Source organism: Schistocerca piceifrons, chromosome 7 (assembly GCF_021461385.2).
Source record: "Schistocerca piceifrons isolate TAMUIC-IGC-003096 chromosome 7, iqSchPice1.1, whole genome shotgun sequence".
Lineage (NCBI taxonomy): Eukaryota > Metazoa > Arthropoda > Insecta > Orthoptera > Acrididae > Schistocerca > Schistocerca piceifrons.
In genome coordinates, this window is record NC_060144.1 from 539,270,591 (window position 1) to 539,291,775 (window position 21,185).

The 21,185-nt window shown below is 44.7% G+C and overlaps 1 pseudogene; it reads left to right on the top strand.

Annotated features, from left to right (window-relative positions):
• Positions 1-227: 227 nt before the first annotated feature.
• The window catches only part of LOC124709071, a 59,387-nt pseudogene continuing 38,429 nt past the window's right edge, over positions 228-21,185 (top strand).

Genomic DNA, 21,185 nt, shown 5'->3' on the forward strand with positions numbered 1-21,185 from the left:
ACGCGCCTGTGTCACAGTGCAGCTCGTGGCGTAGAGATGCGCATAGACCTTGCGCACACTGCAGCGGCGCCGTCGATGAGCGATTCCACGTGATTAACGTGTGTGTAAATAACCAGAGAAAGACGCAAATTGAGAAAATTAACTTTGGAAATTATAGGCGTGATTGTATGCTTTGATATTCGCTACTGCTCGAATCCACAGCCGAGCGATTATTCCTTGTTTAGAAGATGGCGGATACCAAGTTTTTTGATTTATTAGGTGAGAATAGAGATGCGTCTGATTACGAAATCAATGTTACTTGTAACACAGGAATTTCACCTAGACAAAAACCCAGAAGCTGGGGACACATTCAAAGAGATTTCATTTCCTAATGAAGTCTTGTCTGATCCCACGAAACGTTCCACTATGACACTGTTGACTTGAAGAGAATGCAAGAATAAGCTCGTGAAGGAGATGGCTTCTCTTCAGATGAGTTGTTCTCACAAATATTTGGTGGTGGTCTGTTTGGTATGGGTACGGACCCCGATATGAGAAACAGAAAACGTCACAGAGGAGACGATAAGAAACACAAATTGAAAGTCTGCCTAGAAGACCTATAAAACGGTAAATCATCAAAACTGCAGCTTAGTAAGGACGTCACTAGTGCAACTTGTTGTGGGAAAGGCGGAAGATCACATACAATGCATACCTGAGGAACACGTGCTGGTTGTGTTTATAAATTCCCCTCCAGACAGCAGAAAACTGGAATGACGGAGCAGCTACAGTGAAGATGTCCAAAATCTGGTGGCGAAGGAGGGGTCATACATGAGAAGGATCGCTGTACAACATGCAAGGATAAAAAAGTTTTTAATGAAACAAAATTATTAGAACTCCATGTTGATAAAGGAATGAAAGATAGTCAGAAAATATACTTTTGTGGAGAAGGGGATTACCAGCCTGATGTTGAACCAGGAGATTTAATTATGGTTCTAAAAAAAAAAAAAAAAAAACAGCACATGGAAAGTTCCAATGATCTGCCAGTGATCTAGTTATGCCCCAAGCACTTTTTGCTACTGACGCTTTCTGTTGCTTTGACATGACACTTAAACATCTTGATGGGTGTGATCTTGTCATAAAGTTTCCCGCAGGACAAGTTATTAAGGCTGGTGATACGAGGGATACTGAAAATGAAGGAATGCCACAGTACAGAAAGCCCTATGAAAGGGGAAAGTCATACATAAAGTTTGACATTCTGTTGCCAAACAATCATTTTGCTAATGAAATAACATTGATGGAACTGGAAAATTCGTTACCTTCGCGGCCCACATTCCACATACCTCAAGGAGTGCACATGAAAGAAGTTGATCTCAGTGAATGTGATCGAAATGACCGTACTTCGGGAGGAACAAGAAGACAAGATGCCCGTGCAAGTGATGACGAAGAGCGTGGTGCTGGTTCTGCAGGCGTTCAGTGTATCTGTCAAGTACAAAGGACAAGTAAAACAAGAAGTAACAAGTATATATCCGATAAACTAGATCAAAAATTAGTAGCATCATATCTCAATGAGGAACGTGAAACTTTAAACATAAGGTAGGAGAATGAAGAGGAATTCTGGCGCAAGTTTAAAAGAATAGTTGAGCAGGCACTGGAGAGATATACAGCCAATAGAGTAGTTCATAATGGGAGGGAACTTCCATGGTATACTGTCACCGAAAAGAAACTTCTAAAGAAACAGAGATTAGTGCATAGTAACTGTAGAAAGAAGCGTAGGGCTATAGATTGGGAGATACTGAATGAAGCGCGTTTAACTGTCAAGAGAGTAATGCGTGATGCCTTCAGTGACTACCGTAGCGGAATATTGTCAAGTGGTTGTTCACAGAACACAAACTTTTGTAAAGGCAGTTTGTGACAGCAAAGTTAGTGTCCAGTCCCAAGTGAATGAGACAGAAACTGAAATTTACGAAAGCAAAGCAAAAGATGAAATGCTTAACTCCGGTTTCAAATGTTCCTTTACAAACGAAAACCCAGGAGAATTGCTACAATTTACTCCTCGTATCGCTGACTGAAGTGAGTATTAGTGAGCATTGCTACAATTTACCCCTCGAGTATTAGTGTAAGTGGTGTTGAGAAACAGAAGAAATCGTTAAAACCAAATAAAATTCCAGGGCCCGATGGAATCCATGTCAGATTTTATACAGGATTTGCAGCTGAGTTAGCCGTTCTTCTATCCATGACAGCTCGTAGATCCTTCGAACAAAACCCTTGCCAAATTCTTTGAAAAGGGCAAAGGTCACACTAGTCTACAAGAATGGTCGTAGAGGTGATCCGCAATACTAACGTCCAATATCCTATTGCTGTAGTATCTGGCTCGCTGGCAACTGGTTTGTAGCGCCTTGCAAGCGGTTTTCTCGTGAGTCACTGTGGACTCGATTCGTCTACGGAGTTCCTACTACTACATGGGAAGTGATTCGCCATCGACTAGTTACCATCTCGCTTCGGTAGCGGGTTTCATTTGAGTCGCTCTATGAGCGGACGGCCTCAGTCGGGGCTGAGCGATGCTGCCAAGACACCGTGAGGCGGTAGCAACATGCAGGGTGGTGTCCTTAATAAGGCCGCGTGGTTCGTAATTAGAGATCCGAATCAGCTGTTTGACGTTTCACTGCATCGACTAGCAGCATCGTGACATCGCCTGACTGATGGAGAAGACCCACCATCGCACTGTACTTGATTTGACAGCATTTCACCTTAGGATCCCTCTGTTAATTGCGTATGAAGAGTTATCTGTGAACTCTGGGACTTTTAATGGTTACTCAGTATTTTGTCTTGGCTCTACTGGACTTTACCTCTGCAGAAATCAGGTTACAATGTCTTACTTATGGTGCAGTGCTTCATTTGTGAATAAATCAGAGTATATTTCAAGTTAGAATCGAAAATTTCAGAAATGAAGGCAATAAAAACCACTCGGAAGTATCCAGAAAAGTGTTATGCCCCCATACGATGGAATGTTAACGGCGTAGCGCTCTTGGAACTAATGAAAAATAGATGAGTTCCGTGATTTTATTTTTCAAATAAAACGAAAGATAAGGCCACATCTGATGATACAGTTTTATTCCTGACAATTGTGTCTCTATTTACCATTTTTGTGTCTACATCTGAAGCTGCCAGTACCCGCTGGGATGGAAGGACCGCCAAGTGGAAGGACCAACCGTAGCCAGAATGTTGGTCGTCAGTGGGAATTTTCGAAGTCCTCCTATTGGCCTGTAACAAAGTCTTTTGGATAAATGATATTCAATATCATTTCTGTCAGAATACATAAGATGATTCAAACATATTACGTTCCTACAAACTGGTGACACTTTGAAACAAATGTCATTTTCTTCGATCACAAAATCGAGACGAAAGCGTGCACCGAAAAAATAAGATTTTGATGAAATGGCAAAACGGCAAGTTACGCTGATGAATTCAGTTTAAAATCCTGGTATCAAATTCCGCTCAGAATCTTATGTATAATTTTCAAGTTATGTCTCCTGCCAGTTTGAAAAATACTATTCAGATAATAAACGCCTTTTAGTATTGGGTTAAATTTATTGTAATTAAATTAATCACTAGTCAGCAATCCCGGGAACATAGAGTGATCTTTGAGACCCAAAAGGAGTACCTTCTCTTATTTCTTCGAAGAGATTGTTGTCCTGTGAGCCGCTTTGGAATTTTAACTCACCCACTGCTCTGCTCTCTGGATATGCTTTTGGTCCCCTTTTGTGCAGTAATTGTAACATACTAGACCGATCTCAAGTTCAAGCACGTTAATAATTTGCGAAATCTCTGTAAGGCCGACGTCAAAATTACACTACTGACCATTAACATAGCTACACATTGAAGTGACGTGCTACAGACGCGAAATTTAACCGACAGCAAGATGATGCTGTGATAAGCAAATGATTAGCTTTTCAAGGCATTCACACAACGTCGGCACCGATGGCGACACCTACAACGTGCTGATATGAGGAAAGCTTCCAACAGATTTCTCATACACAAACACGAGTTAATCGGCGTTGCCTGGTGAAACGTTGTTACGATGCCTCGTGTAAGGAGGAGAAATGTGTACCTTCACGTTTCCGACTTTGATAAAGGTCGGATTGTAGCCTATCGCGATTGCGATTTATCGTATCGCGACATTGATGCTCGCGTTGGTCGAGATCCAATGACTGTTAGCAGAATATGGAATCGGTGGGTTTAGGAGGGTAATACGGAGCGCCGTGTTGGATCCCAACGGCCTCGTATCACTAGCAGTCGAGATGACAGGTATCTTATCCGCATAGCTGTAACGGATCGGGCACCCACGTCTCGATCCCTGAGTCAACAGATGGGGACGTTGAAAGACGACAACCATCTGCACGAACATTTCAACGACGTTTGCAGCAGCATGGACTGTCAGCTCGGAGACCATGGCTGCGGATAGCCTTGACGCTACGTCAGAGACAGGAGCGCCTTTGATGGTATACTCAACGACGAACCTGGTTGCACGAATGGCGAAAAGTCATTTTTTTCGGATGAATCCAGATTCTGTTTACAGCATCATGATGGTCGCATTCGTGTTTGTCGACATCGCGGTGAACGCACATTGGAAGCGTGTATTCGTCATCGCCATACTGGCGTATCACCCGGCGTGATGGTATGGGGTGCCATTGGTTACACGCCTCGGTCACCTCTTGCTCGCATTGACGGCACTTTGAACAGTGGACGTTACATTTCAGAAGTGTTACGACTCGTGGCTCTACCCTTCATTCGATTCCTGCGAAACCGAATATTTCAGCAAGATAATGCACGATCGAATGTTGCAGTTCCTGTACGGGCCTTTCTGGATACTGAAAATGTTCGACAGCTGCCCTGGCCAGCACATTCTCCAGATCTCGCACCAATTGAAAACGTCTGGTCAATGGTGGCCGAGCAACTGGATCATCAGAATACGCCTGTCATTACTCTTGTTGAACTGTGATATCGTGTTAAAGCTGCATGAGCAGCTCTACCTGTACACGCCATCCAAGCTCTGTTTGACTCAATGCCCAGGCGTATCAAGGCCGTTTATTACGGCCAGATGTGGTTGTTCTGAGTACTGATTTCTCAGGATGTATGCACCCAAATTGCTTGAAAATGTAATCGCATGTCAGTTCTAGTATAATATATTTGCTTAATGAACACCCGTTTATCATCTGCATTTCTTCTTTTTGTAGCAATCTTAATGGCCAGTAGTGTAACTCGATAACTGAGTTTCTGGCCAAGTAGGGATGAACACCGCACTAGAGGACGTTTTCAAGCCAAATAGGAAAATGTCGATTTTGTGACATTTAGAATGAGTACTGTCCACTTAATTAGAGTGAGAGGAGAAGACTGGGACACACTGAAGCCCTCGCCACACAGTGTATGGGACATTTACCAGAGATCTAGATGTAGATGAAGGAATAGTCAAGACATATGACTGGAATGGAGGTTGACTTGTAGCAGCTCCAGAGCTCTAGCTCCAGAGCACAGGAGGGAGGTTCGGGTCGGGACAGGGTCCGGGTCGCCCTCTGGCGGTGACTCCGCTGGCTGCCTGGCTCTGGCCGCGCCGGTGAAATATCTGTGGCGGGACGGACGCGGCGCAGGGCGCAGAAACCCGTGTCGGGCCGGGTCGTAACTCAGCCGCAGCCACCGCCTGCCGCCGCCACCGCTGCCCCCGCCGCCCCCACCTGTCCGCCCGTCGCCGCCTCTTCCACGTGCTCAGCCGGCAGCGTGGCCGCTGTCCTCGAGGATGCGGTACAGTGGAGGCGTAGTCGTTTGATTTTCAGTCGACCAACTCACACAGCACATCACTGATACTAGATTTTCGTCTACATACGTACTCTGCAACCCACTGCAGGGTGCGTGGCAGAAAGTACATTGTACCACTACTTTTCATTTCCTTTCGTATTCAACTCCCAAATGGACTGAGGGAAAAACAACTGTCTGTATGCCTCCGAACGGGCCCTATTTTCTTTAATGTTGTCTTTGAAGTCCTTACGCGTAACGTACTGTGGTAACAGTAGAGTTGTACTGCAGTCAGAGGCAAATGCCTGCTCTCCAAATATCCAGATGATTTCATGAAGCATACCCGCAACACTCGCGTGTTCATCTAGAAATCGTTCAGCACGCCTCTGAACCACTTCGAAGTCTTTCTTTAATCCAACCTGGTGTGGAACATTCGATCAGTATTGAAGAATGGGTCACCCTAGTCTTTTATATGCGGTTTTCTTTATACATGTACTACACTTTACTGAAAGTCTCTTCATAAATTGAAGCCTACCACTCTCCTTCACTAGTACCAACCTTACGTACTCGTTCCATTTAATAAGCGTAAGCAATGTTAAGCCAATTTACTTAACTGGCGTGTCTCTGTCAAGCACCACGACACTAATCACTAATACCGTACTCAACTATTACAGAACTGTTTTTCCTCCTCAACTACATTAACTTTTATTAACTTTTTTACATTTAGATACAGCTGCCATTCATCACAGCAAATAGAAATGCTGTTGAATACGCCTTGTAGCCCGCATATTTGAGAAATTATTCCGTGTGCTTGGACTTTCGTTAACGGTATGGCACTGGAGCACAGTGCCAAACCCTCTTCGCGAATTTACGAATATGGAAATGACTGCTGCCCCAATCCATGGTTCGCAGAATATTATGTGAGTAATCAGCTAGTTGAATTTCGCACGAGTGATACTTTCACAGTCGGTGCTCATTTGTGGAAAGAAGGGTTCCTGTTTCGGAAGTAGTCTTGAGTTCCACATTTTCAATGTAGTTAATGCAATCTTAATTAATTACAAGATAATAATAGCTGACTCTGGTATTTAAAATTAAAAGAAAATAAAGCAAGTTGGTGAGCCCACCATAGGATTCTAAATACGATAAATTTTGCACTCTAAGGCAAGAAATTGGACGCACCACCAAGGAATTATTGGAATCGTAAGCCAGGTGGTAGATATAATGTGCTCGTACAAACAAATGTTCACAGTTTTAGAAAAACTGTGTGATTTATTCAAGAAAAATGGGTTCACAAATTGAGGAACTCAGCAACGCCGTGGTCCAGCTCTGACCCTTAGGCAAACAGTTATTCGGCTTGGCACTGATTGATTGCGTTCCTGGATGTCCAATTGGTGCGTTAGATCATCAAAATCCCGAGATCGTTCTTGGACTCTGCGCATAATGCTTGCGTTGAAATGCGTACCCAAAAGACGGTGGGACATAGCACGACCCCTTAAATATTTTCCTGTAACCAGAAGTGGTCGACAGCTCAAAGCTGTGAAAGACAGATGGAGAAGAATAAAATGAAAAAATATCATTAGTGTTGTTTAGTCGGAACAATAAAACATCTTTAAAACAATCTCTCTCATCAATATTTCGTTATGTTCAGTAGATAATAGTCAGAACAGGCGTTACTAAAAAACCCTTGCAATATTCCATCACTTTCGGCCATGCATCTGGTTCCAATATTATGGCTGAGAATCTCTCAGCCGTTCTCAAAGTGGATTGCACGCCAGATTTTTTAACCAGGCGTCAGAGATAACTGTTCGTAACGGGATTGTCAGCCATAGATAACAACTGATGTGTGTAAGGGTAAAACAAAGCAAACGGGGAATCACCTTGAGAATGGCTGAAAAGCTGTTAGTCGAACTATTCGAAATATCGGAAGAAAAGTTAGGAATATCCCGGATGCACTCTCGAAATATGATGGAATATCTGATCCACCAGGAAAACATAAAGAAACACCTGTTGTAATGTTTTCCATAAACAAAACAGCCTGTAGCAATGGGCATCGGTACAGCTCGTTCTAAAGTGACCATTTATAGCTCATTAGAGAGTCATCTCAATTTTTCCCTATCTTCCTTGATCCATTACCCTCCAATCGCTTGGCTCCATATCCCATTCTCCTCCGCTACAAATTCATTGCAGTCACAGATACACTGTGTACTCACATCTGTGTGTCACACCCATTGAAGTGGCGTCATACATAACACAGTAGACTCGCTTTCAGGAGGACGGTGGTTCAAATGTCCGTCTGCCCATTCAGATGCAGGTTCTCCGTGCTTTCCCTGAAACACTTAAGACAAATGTAGGGATAGTTCCTTTGAAAAGGGTACTGTGGATTTCCTTCCTCACCCTACCACTATTACGAGCTTCGCTCGGTCTCTAATGACTTTACTGTCGATGGGACATTTCTTTTTCGATCCCTCCCAAAATTTGAGTATAACGTCCCTCCATTCCTTGCTGAGAATCCCTGAATTTTTAATGGTTTTTGCACATCAAGGGTTCTCAGTGCCATGAGTGGAAACTGTTCTAGGCACTAATTGTAAAATTTCAGTTTCAGAAATATTGAGAGCTTCGTTCTGAAAACAGTATTTAGTTCATTATAAGGATTGCTGGCAATTGTTACCCTTTCACTGTCCATCCACTCGCGGAGGTCAGCACTTCTCATTGCTATTACATTCCACTGGCAACTATTTTCCTCATTTGAAAAATCAGCTAGTAAATAATTGTTTTTTGGCTTCTGTGAAAGTATACATGGAAAACGGTTTTTACAAGGTAAGAATTGAATACCTTTTTGAGAAAAATGTTGAAAGTCAGACTTCGCTATTACAGCAAAAAGGCATTACGATTACCTACGCAATTTATTTCAATGTGCAAGAGCGGAAGTAGAGCCTTCTTCTACGCTAGAAGCTAATTGACCAATTAGGAAGGTTGTATTACGATGCAGATTGGCCAATATCCGGAGTGAGCCCGAACTCCGCTCACATAATTACTGAAGTTATGCGATATTTCGATATTTTCTGAGTGTTTTTGATTCCACAGCCGTGGTCGCCGGTGCTCGTTACGTACGAACTGAATTTTATTTGACTTCTTTTGTATCTGTATTACAAGACAAGATAAGAAAATTAAATCAAAACTTAATGCTGGGATATTCACTGGCGGACCTTTAAATAGTAGGGTTATGGGCTCATCAGATCAGAAAGAAAACAAAAATTTTTCAAAACATTTATTTTAAGCATTATAACATGTGTATTAGAAGTATCGACAGTAATCCCACCTAATTAGAAATAAAAGGACTTTTGAAGACTGTCTCTGGGGATAACTGAAATGAAACAGTCAGAAATGAAGCGATCAGGAAGAAAATGAAATGGTTGTCAGGCGTTATATTACTTGTTTTGTGGAACAAGCATCGTATGGTGTGGATGTACGAAAGGATGGTCGAGATATGGCCGACAGGGAACACTGAACGGGCACCAATAAGTAGGAAGAAATGAGGCAGACCACTGGCCTTATATATACAACGAATTCGGACGTTTTGTAGAAGAAGAAATAGTAAGGAAAATTTATGGATAGATAGTTGCAAATAGAGAATGATAACAAGATTTAATGTATAATTTGGGTTAAAGGAAAATTTAAATACATTGTAAAAACAGAACAATGATGATCTGTTTTACACTAAAAACACTTTACGTCAGAACAGATATCGATGTTCTGCGCTGTCTGTCTTGTTTGCGAACAAACTCATTCCTTTTACTCACGGTACTTGCTGCTAATAGCTATAACGGACTCTATACTTTTTTTGAATGACCTGAGAGAAGGGCAATGTCCCACCCCCATCCTCCCTCCCCCCCTCCCAAGCCAAGGAAGGAAAGGGGTTCGACAAGATCAAGAGAACATTATTGAATCAATTTATTTAATTATGAGTTGTTTCTCTCATTCTTGTTTTTGTTATCTTTAACTGGATCCTACAACCGCCACCAGGGGCTTCCGAGTCGTCTTCGAATAATGAATGTGAAGGGGGACTCCCTCTAAACCGTTTTCTCTGAGGATCAATCGTGTGCCGTGAATCTCTTTCAAGTGTAGCTTCTAATACTCGTAACCCCCCAATGGGCAGGAGGATCCTCGAATAATGCACTTAAATAATTCGATAGTCGTGTGTAGTACAATGCATGGTGCTTCCCGGTCCCTTGGTCCTGTTCTGAATCTTAACCTGAAATCTTTCATGAAAGTCTCCATGTCCCTTTCGTCTATGTTTTGCTGGTACATGATATCGAATAAGTCATCGTCTGTTAATGATGTGGGGGCATCATACAAAATAAGAAGTGGATTTCATTTACGGGGTGGCTCACACCTAACTGAATTGCACAACTTCTGGTTTGCAAACAGTTTACTTTTGTCTTCTTCTGAAGAACATCAACTACGACTACGTTTTTGTTGCCTCAACTCTGTTAATTTAGATCTTTTCTCTGATCGGGTTTAGAATGGTGGCAAATACCTCCTGGGCAATAGTCTTAGGAAACCCGCTGTGTATAGCCGTTTGGACACTTGGGCTATAGTGTCCCTGGTTGACTGGGCCTTTGTTGCTGCTTGCGATGCTCATGTTTTCACTGGCTGTTTCCTTACTCTCTCATTTTCGTTTCCGCGTTCCTCCAATCTGCCTTCAAGCGTAGCCTTCTCAATTGCCTAAGCCGCCAGCTCATTTTTAATTGTTTGTACCGCTGCCTGACTAATTTTTAATATTTTGATCGAGGAACTGAGTTAACCTCAAACGGCTGTGCATAATATTTTCTTTTGGCAGCTGACCCAGGCCGTCTTGTGGCGAGGGATAGGCTAGCAAAGAAGCTCTTGTGGGCGTACTAGAGTCGCTTGTCTCGTCAGAAGCCATCATTATTTTAGACAAGCAGAAAGATTGGGAGCCACGTCTCTTACCGTGGGCCGGCTCCTCTGGCTGGGGGGGCGGGGGGGGGGGGGCGGGGGTCTAGAAATGCAGCTCATCTGCCGGCCTCGCTCCTAGACCGAGGACCCCTCAGAGCTACTGGGTTCAACACGCCGTTTCCAGCGCACTGGTCCCCTTCAGTTCCTGGTCCCGCCGATTTCACTCGCTCCGCATCGGAAAGTATGCCCCGCGCTCCGGAGAGGCGGATGCACCTCTCCCCCTTCGCCCCCTACTAGCCCGAGCTTCCACCTTGCGGCCAAGGACCCGCTCCCACTGAGGTGGTGGTCTGGTCACCCAGTCGTGTGGGTGTCTGGACCCATCTAACCTGACACAGGCTGTGTTACCACCTCCTGGGCTTGGCGTAACACGCCTCAGAAGACCAAGAGGCGCGGCGAGGGATACTTGCCGACTTGGGAGAAGATCCCACGACGGAAAACCAGGCCACCGGCAGCAGAGACACAGATGGTGGCGTGTCCCTGCGTTCTGGGGAGCAGGAGCGCCAGGCAGGCGCAGCATATCGCAGTCAAAGCCAGCAACGCCCCGCACCCGCCGTACACCACCGCTCGACCCAGAACCCCAGGAGAGACAGATGTTGAGATGTTGTGTCCCTGTGCCCCTGTTGCGCAGCCCCCCCCCCCCCCCCCCCCCCGCTACAGCACCATGCCCCCTTTGCTTTTGCCTTGGGTTGGGGAACTTTTACCGTTGTCCAGGACGTGAGGATCTACAGCAGCCGGGCCGCAAGTTTCCGGGATCGTCATTACACTTACTCTCATACCCTCGCCTGACCGCCGTGCTCGATTCAAGAGAGACAGACAGTGTGTCTCTCGCCACGCAGATTCACCTGCGTCACGCACCCATTGCTTTCGCCCCGGGTTGGGGGCATTTAATGCAGGTGCGGACACGAAAGCGTCATCCCGTACGCGTGCTGTAGTAACATTCGCAGCACGCGTACCCTGGTGCGCCGAGACACGTCGGGCGGGTTGCGTCACCGACTCGCTAGGCGCTCAGCGGGCAGTACGGCACTGTTTTCGAATTTTTTCAAACTGTTGCAACCTTGAGCTCCCGGTTCGCGATGTACGGTATCCGGTTGCTAAAGTCAGGGATCACAATTTATTAATAATTATAGTACATAGTAATATCTCCAGTTACAGTTAGATTTTCTGCAAGTACACCAAGTCCTTTCATCCATACATGTATTTTTTCATCATTACTCACTTTTCTACAAGAGCGCGTATACAATGTAAATGGCATATTACTATAAACATAAATAGGTCTACTTTGAGTCTTTGGGTCAATTCCACAATGCCAAGTCTTGAAGGTGACGATATCTCTGTCGGCGAAAGATTCAAGTCCAGGATGGGAAGCGTTTTCACAACGAACGATGGGTAGGGTAAGCCAACACGCATGCTGCGAGTGTTACTACAGCAAGTGTACGGGATAACGCTTTCGTATCCGCGCCTGCAGAGTCTAAGTCCGTTATCAGCCGCGTTCCGTAACCAAGGTCGTTCAGTTAGTATATAAACGGGCAGTGCTTACCAGCGGAACCATTCCGCTGTGAGCTCTATCATCAATAGCATTGAAGCACTATGCCTCGTCGATGTGTGTATCGTCATCGGCGCCACCGCGTACCCATCTACAAACATATTATCCGCCTCGAGAATAAACTTGGAGAAAATGGAACTGCCCAAACGTTTATATTAAATGGACCTATATTCTTCCGTAGTTGCAGGGTTAATTTTACTCTGGACGTCGCTACTGGATATTCATGTAGTGGTTGGTATATCCTAGCCATCGTTCGTTGTGAACACGCTTCCTTTCCTGGACTTGAATCTTTTGCCGACAGAGATGTCATCGCCTTAAAGACCTGGCATTGTGGAATTGACCCAAAGACTCAATGTAGACCTAGTTATATTTATATAGCCAGTAAACGTCCGCGGTTGTTCGTCATAAATAATGATGGCTTTGCAACGTCGGATAAACACGTACGACGGCGCGAGTTTGTGGAGTTCGACGAGTACCTGTAAGATGCCATTGAGAACGCGATAGGTTTCAATGGTCTTCCGTGTAGCTTAGGACTGTTCCATATGTCTGCAACGCGTAAGTAACGAGCGCTGCCGGAGCTTCGACCGGCGGTTCGTACATGCGCACCGTGCTCACACCCATAACCGCGTTGTCCACGGTAGCCGTCATTACGTTTCCGTCAGAGTGGCGAAAGCGGTAACCGTTGGTGGAACGTCGGACTAGGTTCTCACATGCCTCTTCGTTCTACATCTTGAGATAGACTGTACTAGAAGGGGTACACAGGTGTATGCCTATCAGCTCGTCGCGATCGACATGCATGTCGTCTCTCAGATGCCGTTCGATTTCGTAAGCCTTTAGAGGCGCGAAGGAATCGACGAACGTGAGTTTTACCGTCACCTGGCGGTAAGAGAACGCCATATCTAAAGAGAGCTCTAAATCACAACAGCGAAAGCAGTACCTCGCACAGCGAGTAAACACACTCGTGCGGAGCGCTGCTAAGCGCGCCGTGCGTCCAAGCCGTGTCACGGCTTAAATGGCGACTGACCTGCCGCTGGCACAGAGAGCCGCTCGATGTTACACATCTTGTACTTGGACCGTTGGCTGTTTCTATTTTGCTTCTTTCAGTACAACTTCTTCCTGTATTCGTGCTTCACATGTGTTCAGTTTTTGGCGTGTTGTCCACTGGGCCATCTTACCACTACATCTGAGGGGAGTGCGGTAGGAAGTTTCCCGTATCAGTTTCACCCTGGCTGTTGCGTAATGTGCGTATCTACTGAGCTCAAGAGTTCTGGCATTTACCGATGGATGACAGTGGCACCTTTTCCACAGAGGCGGTTAACAAATTCACTATCGCTATTTCTTAGCAAATATTTGCAAATCATATACACAAACCAACGTCATAAATATATCTAACTGTTAGCAAAAACCTAATCAAAATCTCTGCATTAGATATGTACAGAAAGAAGTGAGCAGGGTACTTTAATTTATACACTATTGGCCATTAAAACAGCTACACCACGAAGATGAAGTGCTACAGACGCCAAATTGAACCAACAGGAAGAAGATGCTATGATATGCAAATGATTAGCTTTTCAGAGCATTCACACAAGGTTAGCGCCGGTGGACACCTACAACGTGCTGACATGAGAAAAGTTTCTAACGGATTTTTCATACACAAAGAGCAGTTGACGGGCGTTGCCTGGTGAAACGTTGTTGTGATGCCTCGTGTAAGGAGGAGAAATGCGTACCATCACGTTTCCGACTTTGATAAATGTCGGATTGTAGCCTATCGCAATTGCGGTTTATCGTATCGCGACATTGCTGCTCGCGTTGGTCGAGATCCAATGACTTTTAGCGGAATATGGAATAGGTGGGTTCAGGGGGGTAATACGGAACGCAGTGGTAGATCCCAACGGCCTCGTATCACTAGCAGTCGAGATGATAGGCATCTTATCCGCATGGCTGTAAGGGATCGTGCAGCCACGTCTCGATCCCTGAGTCAACAGATGGGGACGTTTGCAAGTCAACAACCATCGGCACGAACAGTTGGACGACGCTTGCAGCAGCATGGACTATCAACTCGGACACAATGGCTGCCGTTACCCTTGACGCTGCATCAATGACAGGAGCGCCTGCGATGGTGTACGCAACTACGAATCTGGGTTCACGAATGGCAGAACGTCATATTTTCGGATGAATCCAGGTTATGTTTACAGCATCATGATGGTCGCATTCGTGTTTGGCGAAATCGCTGAGAACCCTTATTGGAAGTGTCTATACTGGCGTATCACCCGGCGTGATGGTATGGGGTGCCGTTGGTTACACGTGTCGGTCACCTCTTGTTCGCATTGACAACAGTGGACGTTACATTTCAGATGTGTTACGACCCGTGGCTCTACCCTTCATTCGATCCCTGCGAAACCCTACTTTTCAGCAGGACAATGCACGTCCGCATGTTGCAGGACCTGTACGGGCCTTTCTGGACACAGAAAATGTTCGACTGCTGCCCTGGCCAGCACATTCTCCAGATATCTCACCAATTAAAAACGTCTGGTCCATGGTGGCTGAGCAACTGGTTCGTCACAATACGCCAGTCACTACTATTGATGAACTGTGGTATCGTGTTGAAGCTGCATGAGTAGCTGTACCTGTACACGCCACCCAAGCCGTTATTACGGCCAGAGGTGGTTGTTCTGGGTACTGATTTCTCAGGATCTATGCACCCAAATTGCCTGAAAATGTAATCACATTTCAGTTCTAGTATAATTGTCCAACGAATACCCGTTTATCATCTGCATTTCGTATTGGTGAAGCAATTGTAATGGGCACTAGTGTATGTAGGAAAGAGTACAAGATGCCTTGCTGAATTCTTAGCGAATAATTTTTATGGAGCTTGTGTGTATTACGAAACAATATCGTGGTTGGTGGAGGTTGCTGCAATAGTCTCCAAATCGCACGATTATAATTTCCGATATTATTACCAATAGAGATTTTCAGACGCTGTACAAAACAATTCAGATGAGTAGAGATGTCTCGCAGGGAGTGTAGGAGATGCTGTTGCACGGAAAACGGGCAGATTTGGCGGAGGCTGGAGAGCGCTGCGGCCCACTAATTGAGTCCGGAGCGGCAGGTGGGCTGCGGTGCGCCATCTTTTATTCATGGCCGGGCCCGCCGCGCTGTGCCTGCCTGACGTGTGCGGGCGGACTCCGTGTGCGGGCCGCAGCCGCTGGCGCTGGCGCAGCCGACGCGGCGCGGGGCTGTCCCGTCAGCGTGCGGCGGCCGTGGGCCGGGCTATTTGCCCGCCCTCCAGCCGCAAACGCCGGCTATCTTCGCTGAATTATTCGCCGCTCTGGACCGTCCGGCTTTACCCAACCGATATCCATTGTCGAATCTGGACCCTGAACCCGTAATAAATGGACAGCTCTGTGGACTGCAAAAGTATCACTACATTCCACCGTGAAAGCAGTGCTTTACAGAAGTAATGAGCGGCATCAGTGACGTACATAGAAACCTGAAATCTACTCACAGTACCGATTATCGCATTGCTAGTGCATATTTAGCAATAGCTGTCGAAAACAGAGTGCAGTCTCTGCATGGCATATTTTCATTAGGTGTTCGAGAAGAGCTAAAGGCTGATACCTGAGGAAAATAGGAGAACCGAAGAATCCTCGAGTCCAGCGTTTTCTCTCAACTCTCGAGAAACATTGTCTTACACTACGACCAAGTAAAGAAAATGTCCATCTCTCCTTTGCGTACTGACTAGCAGCGTTCTAGAAAAAATGGTTCAAATGGTTCTGAGCACTATGGGACTTAACATCTGAGGTCATCAGTCCCATAGAACTTAGAACAACTTAGACCTAACTAACCTAAGCATATCACACACATCCATGCTCGATGCAAGATTCGAACCTGCGACCGTAGCAGTCACGCGGTTCCGGACTGAAGCGCCTAGAACCACACGGCCACCGCCGCCGGCAACGTTCTAGGCAAGAATGAAATCAGCATTACGGCGTAATCAAGAGGAGTCAAACGTTTCATTCACATACTGTCATACAACAGGCCACGAATCCCTCTCCAGCGCCAACCTGTTCTTACCTGTGTAGCACTTGCTCCCTAGATTTGTTTCAGTCTCCTTCTTTCCAGTGTCTGCTCTCTTTAGTATCATGGAAGTTACTGCACGATGTCTTAACACACGTCCCATTCTTGTCAATGGTTTCCATGTGTGCCTTTCTTCGCCAATTCTGCAGAGAAATCCCTCCTCCCTTTCCTTCTAAGATCACGATTATGGAGATTCGACCGAAATTCGGATGGCCAGAGAGGTACTGTATTATTGTATTTCTGAATGAGCGTCCAGTGTCATACCACTGCGCGAGCCTGCTATGTCATCGAACTTACGAGGGTGAGTCAAACGAAAACCTTAAATTTGTAATAACAAATCGAAATTTCACGCCGTTATCCTATAAGTTCGTAAGCGTGCTACAAACAGCGTGCAGAATGGCCTGTAGGTGGCAGCATACTCCAGATATACACATACCGCCGCAGTATCAGTATAAAAATGGCCGCTCCGCTTGCGACTTGCACCAGGCAGGAACAGCGTTGTATTATTCGGTTTTTCCGTAGTAAAGGTGTGAAAACTATTGAAATTCATCGATGAATGAAGGTTCAGTATGGTGATGCATGTATGCCACAGCAGCAAGTCTACGATTGGAGTAGGAAGTTCGCAAATGGTGTGACTTCAGTGGAAGATGCTCCTCGTCCAGGTCAGGCATTACGAGTTGTGACCCCACAGAACACTGCAGCAGTTGAAGCCATAGTGAAGGAAGACCGCCGAGTGACACTGAGTGACATTGCAGCATGTTTACAGATTAGTCATGGGTCAGCACACCACATTGTGCACGATGTGCTCCAGTTTCACAAAGTGTCTGCAAGATGGGTGTCACGCCAGCTGACTCCTGAAATGAGAGAACGACGTGTTGATGCTTGTGAAGAACTTCTTCGGCGCTTTGAACGAGAAGGTGATTGCTTCCCTGCAAGAATGCTACTGGGGACGAAACCTGGGTTCACTTCCAACAACCGAAAACGAAGAGACTGAGCCAGGAATGGCGCCATTCCTCATTACCAATACCAAAGAAGTTTCTAACAGAACCATCAGCAGGGAAGGTTATGCTGATTCTCTTTTGGGACAAAAAAAAGTGTCATTTTGCAGCATTACATGCCTAGAGGGAGTACTGTCACTAGTGCATCATACAGAGATCTCCTAAAAAATCATCTGCGGCTGTCAGCAGATCTCCTTTTGCAACATGACAATGCAAGGCCCCACACTGACCGTACGACAGTTGCAACAATCACAGACCTGAATTTTGAGTGTCTTCCTCATCCACCATACTCACCTGACCTTTCCTGAAGTGATTTCCATATGTTTGGACCACTCAAAGACGCAGTGGGAGGAAAGACGTTCCGTTCTGATGAAGAGGTACGCCACACGGTACATGAGTGTTTTTACGGACTAGCAAAGATTTCTTTTCTAAAGGAATTTATGCACTTAGTAAGCGCTGGAGGACTTGCATTGAGCGTGGGGTAGATTATGTTCAAAAGTAACACAGCCTTGTACCACATCTGCAGAATAAATAATATTTAAAAAATATTTAAGATTTTCATTTGACTCACCCTCGTATCATGCAGACGAGAGGTATACGCAAAAGCACTCCACCAGTGCCCTTAAGTGATGCTTAAAACTAAATCAACAGTCAGTTAGGATGGGACAGCTTTCGAATTCGCATCGAGTCCGAGGAATTGTCTATCCAATTATCTTCTTTCCTTATGCAATTCAGCTATTGCAACGACGATTTAAACTCTTACCTTTTAAATTTACTGTGTTTGACATCGGATGCTTAAATACGTCAGCCGAACAGCCTAGATCTACATGTAAATCGACATGGATTCTCTTCAAATCACACTGGAGTGCCTGGCAGAGAGTTCAACGAAACACCTTCAACATAGTTCTCTTATTCCCCTCTCGAACTGTGCGGAAAAAACGAACGCATACTTCTTTCCATGAGAGTCCTTACTTCCCTTTTTTTATTAAGTGGTCGGTTTTGCCTGTGTATGTTGGTAGCAACAAAATATTTTCGCATTCGGAGGAGAAAGTTGGTGATTGAAATTTCGTGAGAAGATCCCGCCGCAACGAGAAACGCCTTTGTTATAATGATGTCCACACCAACTCCTGTACCATGCCAGTGACACTCTGCCCCCTATTTCTCGATAATACAAAACGTGCTGCTCTTCTTTGAACTTTGTCGATGTATTCCGTTAATCCTATATGGTAGGGATCCCACATCCCGCATCAGTACTCCAAAAGAGGACGAACAAGTGTAGTGTTGCCAGTCTCTTTAGTAGATCTGTTGCATCTTCCAAGTATTCTGTCAATACATCGCGGTCATTGTTTCGCCATCCCCACAACCTTTTCTATGTGTTCTTTACAATTCAAGTCGTTCGTAATCGTAATTCTTAGCTATTTAGTTTAATATACGGCCTTTATATTTGACTGGTTTATCGTGTAACCGAAGTTTAACGGATTCCTTTTAGCACTCATGTGGATAACCTCACAGTGTTCATTCTTTAGGGACAACTTCCAACTTTCGCACTATACAGATATCTTTTCCAATTATTTTGCAATTTGTTTGGATCTTCTGATGAATTTACTAGACGATAAACGACAGTGTCTCCTTCAAACAACCTAAGGCCGCTGCTCAGATTGTCTACTGAGTCATTTACATAGATAATGAACAGCAGCGGGCCTATAGCACTGCCTCGAGGACCGCCAGAATCACTTCTGTTTTACTCGATGACTTTTCATCAGTGACTAGGAACAGTGACATCTCTCTGACGTAAACTACGAAAACAGTCGTATAACTGAGACGATTTTCACAAGCACGCAATTTGATAACAAACCGCTGGTAAGGTACTGTTTCAAAAGCCTTTTGAGAATCTAGAAATGCGGAATCAATTTCATACCCCATGTCAGTAGCAGTCAACACTTCCCGTAAGTAAACAGACAACTGTGTTTCATAAGAAAGATGTTTTCTAAATCCATATTGAATGTGCGTAAATAGAATGGTCCATTCGGGGTAGCCGCGCGGAGTTGCCCCTCGCGGTTTGAGGCGCCATGTCACGGATTGCACGGCCCCTTCCGAAGGAGGTTCGAGTCCTCCCTCTGGCTTGGGTGTGTGTGTTGTTGTTAGCATAAGTTAGTTTAAGTAGTGTGTAAGTCTAGTGACAGATGACCTCAGCAGTTTGGTCCTTAGGAATTCACACATACACACACACACACATTCGGAGTGATTCATAATGTTTGAACACAACGTACGTTCCAAAATCCTGCGCATATCGACGTTAATGGTATAGACCTGTAATTTATTGGATTCATCCTACTGCCATTCTTGAACATTAGTGTGACTTTTGCCGATTTCCAGACACTGGGTACGGATCTTTCGTTGAACGAGCGATTGTATATCATTGTTATTGCATCAGAATTCTCTGAAAGGAAGCTAATTGGTATGCAGCCTGGACCATAAGACTTGCTTTCATTTACTGATTTAAGTTGTTCACTACTGCGAGGTTATCTACTTTTAAGTTATACTGACATTGGTTGCTGTTCTTAGTTCGAAGTCTGGAATATATATTTCGTATTTTTTGGTGAAGGGCTTTCGGAAGGCCGTGTTTGGTAACTGCTTTAGCAGCACTGTCGTCGATGGTATTTCCATCACTATCGCGCATTGAAGGCTCTGATTGTGTCTTGCGGCTATTGTACTTCACGTACGAGCAGCATCTCTTTGCATTGTCTGCCAAGTTTCGATACAAAGTTTCGCTGTGGAAACTGTTATAAGCATCTCGCACTGAAGTCCGCGCTAAATTTCAAGCTTCTGTAATACATCGCCAATCTGGGGATTTTCGGTTCGTTTAAATTTGGTATGCTCTTTTTGTTGTTTCTGCAACAATGTTCTGACCCGTTTTGTGTACCAAGGGAGAGCATCTTCGTCGGTTGTTAATGTACTCGCTATAAATCTCTCAATTGCTGTCGATTCTATTTCTCTGTATTCAAGCCATATCTGGTCTTAATATGGAAAGAGTGGAGACTGTCTCTCAGGAAGGCGTCAAGTGAATTTTCATCTAATTTTTTTAATAAGTACATTTTTCGTTTATTTTTGCAGGATTTCGGAATTACGGTATTCACTCTCGCTACGAAGCCACTGTGTTCACTAATCCCTTTGCCCGTTCTGATGATCGTTATTAGCTCAGGATTATTTATTGCTAAGAGAATAAGTGTGTTTTCACAACCTTTTACCGTTAGAACGGGCTCATCAACTAACAACTAGAAATAATTTACAGAGAATGCTTTTAGGACAATTGAGGATGGTGTTTTATTCGTACCCCACCATTTAAACATGATTATTCGCCAACATGTCGAGGATAAACTGAAGTCACACCAACGATAAATGTATGAGTCGAGTATGGTTTTGAGCCTTTCAGTAACAGCATCATCTGAGTTGTGAGGTCGATAAAATGATGAAATTATTTTTTTTATTCCGTTTGCGAAGAATAACTACTACCATAATAACGCACGGGAGCTATCTACTTCAATTTCACTACAAGATGAACTGCTTTCAACAGCAACAAGCACGTAACCGCCAAAATAACAGTGTTTAGCCTATACTTTGAGAACACCGTTAGGTCCTTCGTAAAAATTTCACCTTACCTCTGACTTTAGTCAGCATTCAGTGCCCATAACGATTTGAGCATCACTGTTTTTTATTGGTGATCGGAGCTCTGGTACTTTCCCAACAAAGCTACGACAATTTAAAACTGTTATATCGATATTTCCTAGATCTACGTTCTTCCTGTGTTCGGCCTGCACCCTTTCAGA